General features: G+C 35.7%; 1 pseudogene; it reads right to left on the bottom strand.

Moving 5' to 3' along the window:
• Positions 1-5,492: 5,492 nt before the first annotated feature.
• Positions 5,493-7,028, bottom strand: LOC134203557 (uncharacterized; annotated as a pseudogene).
• Positions 7,029-9,400: the final 2,372 nt, after the last annotated feature.

The raw sequence follows: 9,400 nt of genomic DNA, 5'->3' as shown, positions 1-9,400 counted from the left end.
TAGTTTAGTTAATTTGGCATCGATTCTTCGTTCGCCGCTCCTATCGTCAAGGACAGCTTTCGAAGGGGAAAATGTACTTTTACACATAAAAAAGTACAAATGATCCACAAAGAAATACAAAATGATCCATGAAAATATGTTTTTTGATCCATAGGATTGAAAAATGAAAAATCCATAAAAAGGGTCGATGATCCATAAGGCAGTGTAAAACGATCCATGGTTCATGCAAAATATAACAATAAAATGAGGTTTTTCTGTGGTTCAAATTTTGAAAAAATATCGGCATATTTAACCAGAATACCCATAAGAGAATCCCAGATGATCCATAAAGTACTTGCTTCTGCGCAATAAATTTAATGATAATGTTCCAGTAAAACCGGAAAAATTACTTTAATGTATATTGGAATGATCCATAGATTTGCAAGGTATTTTCCACACTTTAACAAGAATGTAACATAAAAATAAAGCAAATGTTCCATGATATAAGTCAAAACGCATACTTAAATTGTTTTTTTGTTCCATGGAAAATATAAAAATGAGCAATAAAATTGCATAGTGATGAGCCATGAAATAGTATTGTTCGATCGTTAAAACCAATACAGGGTTACACTACAAATCCTAATAACGGCAGCAATGAATCATCGCAATTGATGGACCCCTCAAAAATATGTTCGGTAATAGATACAAAGTGTCCCTAAAACATACGAATGATCCATAAGATATGAAGTCCGATCCATAAACAATATTGGTATGAACCATGAAGTAATGCGTATTTTCCATCAAAGTGAATTCGTTTTCCATACAAATTTGCAACTTAAAATGTCTTACATGATCTGGTAAACTGTTCAGAAAGTGCAAACTTAAATAAAATGGTCACCCTTAGTCTTGTTTACGTATGAATGACGCTTTCAAACTTTCGAGCCTATTAAACAAGAATGAGAGTGCCAGAATGAATGTACTGGTGTATAAGAACTTGACGTTTATGGAATTTTCGGATGTTCAAAATACAAGAAGCTTAGATTTCATGATTTTTTACACGTTTTATTATAAATCTAGAAGTTTTCGTCGATAATCTGACAATTACAAAATTAGTATTTTTATCTAAATTTGGTATTTTGTTGAAAATATTTTTACGTTGACGTAGCTTCCATGACAGATCGTAAAAAAATGTTTTTAACAGTTCTATGGAATAGATTTTATTTGTTGATAAATGATTAACAAATAGTGTCCTTGAAAAGTTATTTAATGTTAATATTCGTATAATAAAAAAGCGAGGGTCATATGATAATATAGGTGAATTGATCCAACTGAACCTTTGTAGGTGCATATAATAATAATTGATTTTGAACTTAATCAATCTGGTTTAAACGCGTTATTGATAAAGCGATACCAAAAAATGCTCCCATATTATTTATGCACTGGCACAATAAACTATAGATTTAACGAAAATTGTATTTAGGAGCTTGTTCTTGACGCTATAAGACATAATAAGCAACGAATACATTGATGTTCAAACGCTAAGATCGCATTGTTACATTACCTCAAATATTCAAATCAACCGAATCTAAAAAGATTTGTTAACATAATGCGTATACTTTGGTCATAGCTTAACCTCGTGCTTCACCAGTCAGATTACTGACCCGGCTGACCTGGAACATCATGTGTGGCAACTCTTTAAGCGGCAGGGGAATCCATGCCATTAGCGCGCAAGAGTTGTTAGACCACTGAGTCTGGCGCCAATTAGAATGACGAGGTACCATAATGGTAGTGTTACAGCGAGCTAGGACCTTATTGTAAGCATTGGGACAATCTGATAGAAAGTCGCTTTGAATATTTAAAATAATAATTAGCGATTATTTTATAGTTCATCGTCTTTAATGTTTACTGTGCTTATTTTGCCTTATTTTCAGTAGTTACTATATTGTCAATATGTTGAAGATAACATTACGGGCAATATTTCGTATATCTTATATCACATTTTACCTTTTGAATTCATCAATGAATATATACATTTTCTTTTAAATTGTTCTACTTTTTTTGTTTTTTTTATAAAATTTAAATAATATATCACAGAAAGATTTCAATAATTATAATGTGAAGTTAACGAAAAAGGTTTGATCGTTTTTGTATTTTGTTTTCGGTATTGGGCTATATTGATAGATATAGAGTATTTGGTATTCAATCTCAAATGCATTAGTTCCAGTGATAGTTGGTTGTTAGATGAATTGTTTCATCAAAGAATGTAAATGTGTAATTATTTAACTCTCATATAAAAAACCCTAAGTAATTCTGCCTTTTCTCGTAATTAGTCAATATTCCAACCACATGAACGCACCTAAAACGAAAGAGATTATTATTTGCCTCAAAAGGAAAGGTTGAACAAAAACATTTAAACTGAAATTGTAGGCATTTAAAAATGGTTTCAACCCACAGCATAATAAACTATGTTTCCAAACAGGTTGGTGGTTCTTGACTATTTGAGTATTTTACATTTCGTATAAAATAAGACAACATTCATCCTTAGTAGTGGATGATGTAGTGGATGTACTGGATTTTGTGTTGTTTAAAGTTATATATTCATTCATATTGTAAGCGTTCAAATGTTAGTTGTATCTATAGTTTTGAATAAAACTGCTAGAAAATATCTATTTATTATTAAACCTTTTAAATAATGTTTTTCCGTTTTCACGTAATAGCTGTTGAATTTTTGATGTTTTGGTTTTCGAAAATACTGTCTTGTTCATGTACAAACTCATAAGAATTTTTTTGTGGCTATCCTGCTACAATAATTATCTACTATGGTTTGATCATTCTATTTTTGTTACGTATGACTACGTCTTTATTGATTCTGTCTGATATAAAAAAAAATGGAAAAATTGAACCGTCACTGATCGTGCAAATGTTTGCAATTTTAATACGTTATGATGTATACCCAATCGTGTATGTTTTGTTGTTGAGTGCATTTTTAAAATTGACGGGTTCTACTCATCTACGTAATAATACGTCTACAGTTCGTACAGCAGGTCAAAAGGCTGATTCAAGAACTTACACATCTACTGTTTGAAACTTTTTTAAATGAGAAAAAAAGTACGTGAACAAGAGAAAGTCAAAGTTTAGTTAGTTTAGTTTTAGTTTAGTTTTAGTTTAGTTTTAGTTTAGTTTTAGTTTAGTTTTAGTTTAGTTTTAGTTTAGTTTTAGTTTAGTTTTAGTTTAGTTTTAGTTTAGTTTTAGTTTAGTTTTAGTTTAGTTTTAGTTTAGTTTTAGTTTAGTTTTAGTTTAGTTTTAGTTTAGTTTAGTTTAGTTTAGTTTAGTTTAGTTTAGTTTAGTTTTTAGCTTTAGTTTTAGCTTAGTTTTTAGTTTAGTTTTAGTTTAGTTTTAGCTAGTTTAGTTTTAGCTTAGTTTTAGTTTAGTTTCAGCTCAGTTTTAGCTTTTAGTTTAGTTTTAGCTTAGTTTTAGTTTAGTTTTTAGCCTTTTTAGCTTCAGCTTAGCTTCTGCCTTTAGTTTAGCTTTAGCTCAGTTTTAGTTTAGTTTTAGTTTAGTTTTAGCTTAGTTTTAGCTCAGTTTTAGTTTAGTTTTTAGTTTAGTTTTAGTTTAGCCTTTAGCTCAGTTTTAGCTCAGCTTAGCTCAGCTTTAGCTCAGTCTTTAGCCTTTTAGCTCTAGCCTTAGCTTGCTCAGCTCAGCCTTTAGCTCAGCCTTCAGCTCAGCTCAGCTTTTAGGCTCAGTTTCAGTTTTAGCTTGGGGCCTAGCTCAGCCTAGCTCTTAGCTCTGGCCTCAGCTCAGCTTTAGCTCAGTTTTAGCTCAGCTTTAGCTTCAGCTCAGCTTCAGCCTTTAGCTCAGCCTTTAGCCAGTTTAGCCTAGCCTGGGCTCAGCTTTAGCTCAGCTTTAGCCTCAGCTCTCAGCTTTTAGCTTTAGCTCTCAGCCCAGCTCAGCCTTTAGCCTAGCTCAGCTAGCTTTAGCTCAGCTTTTTAGCTCAGCTTTAGCTCAGCCTTTAGCTCAGCCTTAGCTCAGCCTCAGCCTTAGCTCAGCTCAGCTCAGCTCAGCTCAGCTTCAGCTTGCTCAGCCTTTAGCTCAGCTCTCAGCTTCAGCTTGCTCAGCTCAGCAGCTTCAGCTTGCCTCAGTTTAGCTCAGCTCAGCTTCAGCCTTTAGCTTAGTTTAGCTTAGCCTTAGCTTCAGTTTTGTGTTTTAGCTCAGCTCAGCTCAGCTTAGCTCTTTAGCTTAGCTTTAGTTTAGTTTTAGCTCAGCCTCAGCCTTTAGCTCTTTTAGCCTTAGTTTTAGCTAGCTCAGCTCAGCTTCAGCTCAGCTTTAGCTCAGCCTTTCAGCTTAGCTCTTTAGCTCAGTTTTAGTTTAGCTCTTAGCTTCAGTTTTAGCTTAGTTTCAGCTCAGCCTTTAGCTTCAGCCTAGTTTTAGTTTAGTTTTAGCTCAGTTTTAGCTCTTTTAGCTCAGCTCAGCCTAGTTTTAGCTAGTTTTAGCTTAGCTCTTTAGCTTAGCTTTTAGCTCAGTTTTAGCCCTAGCTTCAGCTCAGTTTGCCTCAGCTCAGCTCAGCCTAGCTCAGCTCAGCTTCAGTTAGCTCAGTTTAGCTCAGTTTAGCTCAGTTTTAGTTTAGCTTTAGCTTAGTTTTTTAGTTTAGTTTTAGCTAGGCTAGTTTTTAGTTTAGTTTTAGTTTAGTTTTAGTTTAGTTTAGCCAGTTTTTTAGTTTAGTTTTAGTGCTCAGTTTTAGTTTAGTTTAGTTTAGTTTAGTTTAGTTTTAGTTTAGTTTTAGTTTAGTTTTAGTTTAGTTTTAGTTTAGTTTTAGTTTATTTTAGGTTAGTTTTAGTTTAGTTTTAGTTTAGTTTTAGTTTAGTTTTAGTTTAGTTTTAGTTTAGTTTTAGTTTAGTTTTAGTTTAGTTTTAGTTTAGTTTTAGTTTAGTTTTAGTTTAGTTTTAGTTTAGTTTTAGTTTAGTTTTAGTTTAGTTTTAGTTTAGTTCAGAATAAACGATGTTTTTCAAATACGAATATAGGAGCGAAATATGGACATAGGACTGTTATTTATTGAAATATCAAATGTAGTTAACAATGACAATTAATAAAATTTTGTCTAGAGACTTTTATTACCAGCTGACGTTCGGCTACTGCTTCACTGATATTAGTCTCTACACAGTGCTTTCGTGATAAATTTTGGCCGTCCACATGGCTTCTTCGAAGATAATATTTCGGTGTTAGCTTCAGCCCGGAGAGTATAGCATTTCCTTTTAACAGCAACGACCAGTATATGGGCGCACCCATTAGTTTTAAAGAAGTTTTTACACGTGCAGATCCATGCCGTGAATCTACTCCTGTAACCTCCACACGGGCAACTTTACCCAGCTCCTCCATGTAGGCATCAAGGGAAGTATATTCAGGGTTCTCAAAATTTTCGATGTCCAGTTGTGTCACTTCGTTAACTCCCCTTCCTGGGAGATAAACGAATACTCTGCCTTGATGGTTTTGGATTACTGTTCGCAACTTTGGCTGTCTTAAGGTATTCGAAAGTTTTCTTCATCGGCGAGAGCCACTTGCCTCCGATACCACACTAAACGATCTGGGTCGCTGTACGCTTCTGTAATACGCATTATTTGCTCTTTAAATGCCGAGAAAGGCTCTTTATGGCGCTTCAAATAATTGTACTTAATCGATTTGTTGATCGCTTCCACACCATTATTGGTAGCGGGCACTCCTGGCAGAGCCGCTTCGTACCATTCCGAATACTTTTCATTGTGAGCGTACTTATCGAAAAACGCTGTGAACGATCTGTAATACTATACTTCGCTATAAATAGCTCCAATGCGGCACCAAAATGTCTTTTGCTGGTGCTATTTGCAATAGCGCCACTTCCCGCTTCAGCTGCTCCTGAACCTCTATAGGCATCTCAGGGTGCTTTTTGAAGTGTTTGATTATATTTTCCTTGACATGAAAATAACAGTTAAGTAGCACGACAGCTTGTCCGAAGACGCAACGCGCCGCGTTCTTAGCGCCAGTTCCCCGTCACTAAGGAAATTAGCAACCTGACATCTCCACCTTGATTTACAGCCGCGGAAACAAGGGTCTGGAAAACGAACGTATAATCGATTTGCTCCTGATTGGTGATGCAAGCAAATGCAACAGGGTGCGCTTTTCTCATTTGATCGATTATGCAGATTACAAGAAGTGGATACCCCTGCATAGTGATTTTTAAATGTGCAATCAGCAGCGATCGTTGTAAAACGACAGAGGTATGAGAGCATACGTTTCGAAGAAATTATGATCCGAAATTTTCTGTTATCGTGGTCGACGTCTTTTCCGATTATGAAAGCCTCGCGAGCATCATCTGGTACAGCACATCTAGATGACAGCCAAGTTTCCAGCTCACCTAGAAATGGTCAATTGTAAAATACACAATGCATTAGAAAAACGCAGGCGATTGAAATGAACAATTGTCCATATCCATATACTAGAAACGAAGTAATTCAGCTGTAAGACGCCTGAGTAATAAACGTGGCGAACGAGAATGGGGGTGCTAGAAATTTTCCTCGGGGATTTATTCTTGCAGTCGAAGAAATTCCTACAAGAATATTTGTAGAAAATCCTGTAGAATACTTTCACAAACACCGAAGAATGTCCTGGAGGAATTTTGTAACAACAACCGGAGGAATCCGGAGAATTCTCTTGGTTAAACTTGAAAAGTTTTCGTATTAAACCGCAGAAGAATCTCCAAAGATTTCTAAAGGAACTCAAGGGTTGCTGGGGAGCTCCCGGAGAAATCTTCAAGAGATCATATAGATGATTTTAATGTATATGTATATATATATATATTTACCAAAAGACATCGTTCCAGTGCCGAACAGTTTTTCTCTTGAAGATTTCACTGCGTAGTTCAGCGAGCCTTTGGCAAAGTTGCCATTGTTCGCTTGAAGCTGTAGTTTAATATGCATCGACGGTATACCCGATCCTACTAGTTTATCAATCAGTTGTTTATCTCCGGTTGCTAACTTGGACCGTGCCAAGTTTTCGGCTGGGGCTTCATGGCAGCTATGTTGTCCTTAGCACTGACTGACACGTCTCCTGTAGTGTTGGGTATAAAGGCCAATAGTTGTCGCGTACATTGAGGCTTTGCACGTACTTTTGATCCGGCTACAATTGTAGTATCGCATTCGACCCTTAGCCGGCGTGTTCTCGGATTTTAGTCGAAATCCTTGCTCCCAACTTCGACGAAATCATCCAGGTCTTTCAACGGAAGCTCGCGAATAAACGACCAAGTACTCTTAGCTTTTGACGAAACTTCCAACTCAACAGTGCCCGGTCCGGTGTCCGCCTTTTAGCAGAAGGAAGGAAAAATAACATTCAGGTCATCATATAACCAGATAATTTTGAGAATCATGTTATTCCGGTCTAATAGGATGCATTTTTAACCGAGCTGTGAAATGCGCACGCTACAAAACAAGACCGTACTGAAGGTGGCCAAGTTTCGGGTTAGATTTTCCGTCTACTTCTCTGGACATAAAAGTATCAAATATCAAAAATTGTAACTTGGCTCATAACATAAGTCTCACAGTTCATAACTGAGGAATGGCTCATGTAAAATTAGCTGCGTGGCGGTGCAATTGTTCCTACCTTTATACATACTATAAATTCCATAGACAAGCGGATACACAGTTGAGTAATTACGATTTAGTGTGCTTTTCCGTTTTTCACACGCTACGTCGATTGCAATCGTGATATTATTCTCGTTTAGCTACACTAACTGACATTTCGTTTGGCTACACTTCCGTTTCTGCTTGTGACAAAGGGGCAAAATGTGATGAGTAATAAATTATCCTCTTTGCAGAGAAAGAATTAATTCTCAAATTCAATTCTTCAAATAACAAATGATTTAAAGCTCAGCATTGGCAATGGCCAGTTCTTTTTCTAGAACACAATTGAGACAGCAGCATCCCACATTTGATTTTCTCTATGCAATAAGATTCGATGTGATATTTAGATAGTATTTATACTTAAGGGACCATCCACAAAGTATGTCACGCTCTAAGGGGGGAGGTGTTTCGAGAAGCGTGATGACCCGTACATTTTTTTAGTGAAATGATACAAAAAGCGTGACGAAGGAGAGGATGGAGTAGAAAAACTACCATTTTTGCGCGACATATTTTATCAACTTTCCCTAATATTGCGATATGTTTATTATTGTTGGTAGTAAAAAGGATGCACTCATAACAAGGAGATGCAGTGTCAAAATTGGAACAGCGCGCTTGCTTTCAAATCAGTTGTTCCAGTCGAGCACAAGGTTCTTAAAGGTAGGAATATTGCGCCACTTGTATAATGCAGGCACTTTAGTTTGTAGGTAGATACTCCTGTTTCATAGCTTTACATGGAACTTCAAAACATTGTGTACACACCAAATTGGAAGAATATGTTTCAGCAAATTAGTTTGCTGGTAATTAACCAGTAATTTGGAACTTTGCTGATAGCTTTGGAAATTTTTTCCGGTTTGCTGAAATTTAGTAAACCTTGCTAGATTGCTGTACATTCAGCATTTTCTACCGCTGTCACTGTCACTGCAGGCCTTGGTAAAAAACATCACGTTTAAATTCTCTTAGACCACGTTTCTAGTTTCTGTTTTGCAAATTTTAAAATCGTAAAATCATTTAAAAGTTATGTGCTGAATCGATCTGGAAGCTCATGAGGTCTTGCAGAGCCTGGAAGTCCAACCGTTGCAAAGTGGATGAGGTGAAGCAGTGAAAAAGCTATTCGTAAGTTGGAGCAATAAAAATAACAATTTGTCTTTTTCAGCTTTCAAAAAATGGCGGGCATCATAAAATGTTTTAATTGTCATCAATCAATTGCATAAGGCTGCATATTGCATATGGTCGATGGCTTTCGAAGACAAGTCAAAATGCATGAGGTCATTGATACAAATGCATGAAAACTTTATCCTTGCAATTCAAACTGATCATTTGCAACAAAATGTTTAATTGTATGTATATTAATAAATGTAAGTCTTAGTTTCTGTTTTATTTGTTATTGCTTTACTGCTTTGAATAAAAGCCATAAAAATCCTAAATATCCTTTTGAAAATACGAAGAAAAATATTTTATAATAATCATGATAATAAATAAACAAAATGTAACCAGCTGGTTTACAGCAATTTTGAACATTTTGCTGAATTGATACAGCAAAGTGCTGTCAAATCATATTCCAGCCCGAAATGCGGAATTTTCAGCATAACAAGCTGATGATTCAGTAAACGACTGACAGATATGACAGTAGTTCAGTTTGCTGAAAGTTTCGGTAATTTTATTTTACTGAAATGATTGCTGAGTTATCAGCTCGGCAAAATTCAGCAAAATTTTGCTGATTTTCGGCGAAAAAAAATTTGGTGTGTATGGATCGACGCTAATTGAACATGACCATA

This window comes from Armigeres subalbatus, unplaced genomic scaffold (assembly GCF_024139115.2).
Source record: "Armigeres subalbatus isolate Guangzhou_Male unplaced genomic scaffold, GZ_Asu_2 Contig1961, whole genome shotgun sequence".
Lineage (NCBI taxonomy): Eukaryota > Metazoa > Arthropoda > Insecta > Diptera > Culicidae > Armigeres > Armigeres subalbatus.
The sequence above is the reverse complement of the archived record's forward strand: the minus strand, read 5'-3'. Positions and strand labels throughout refer to the sequence as shown.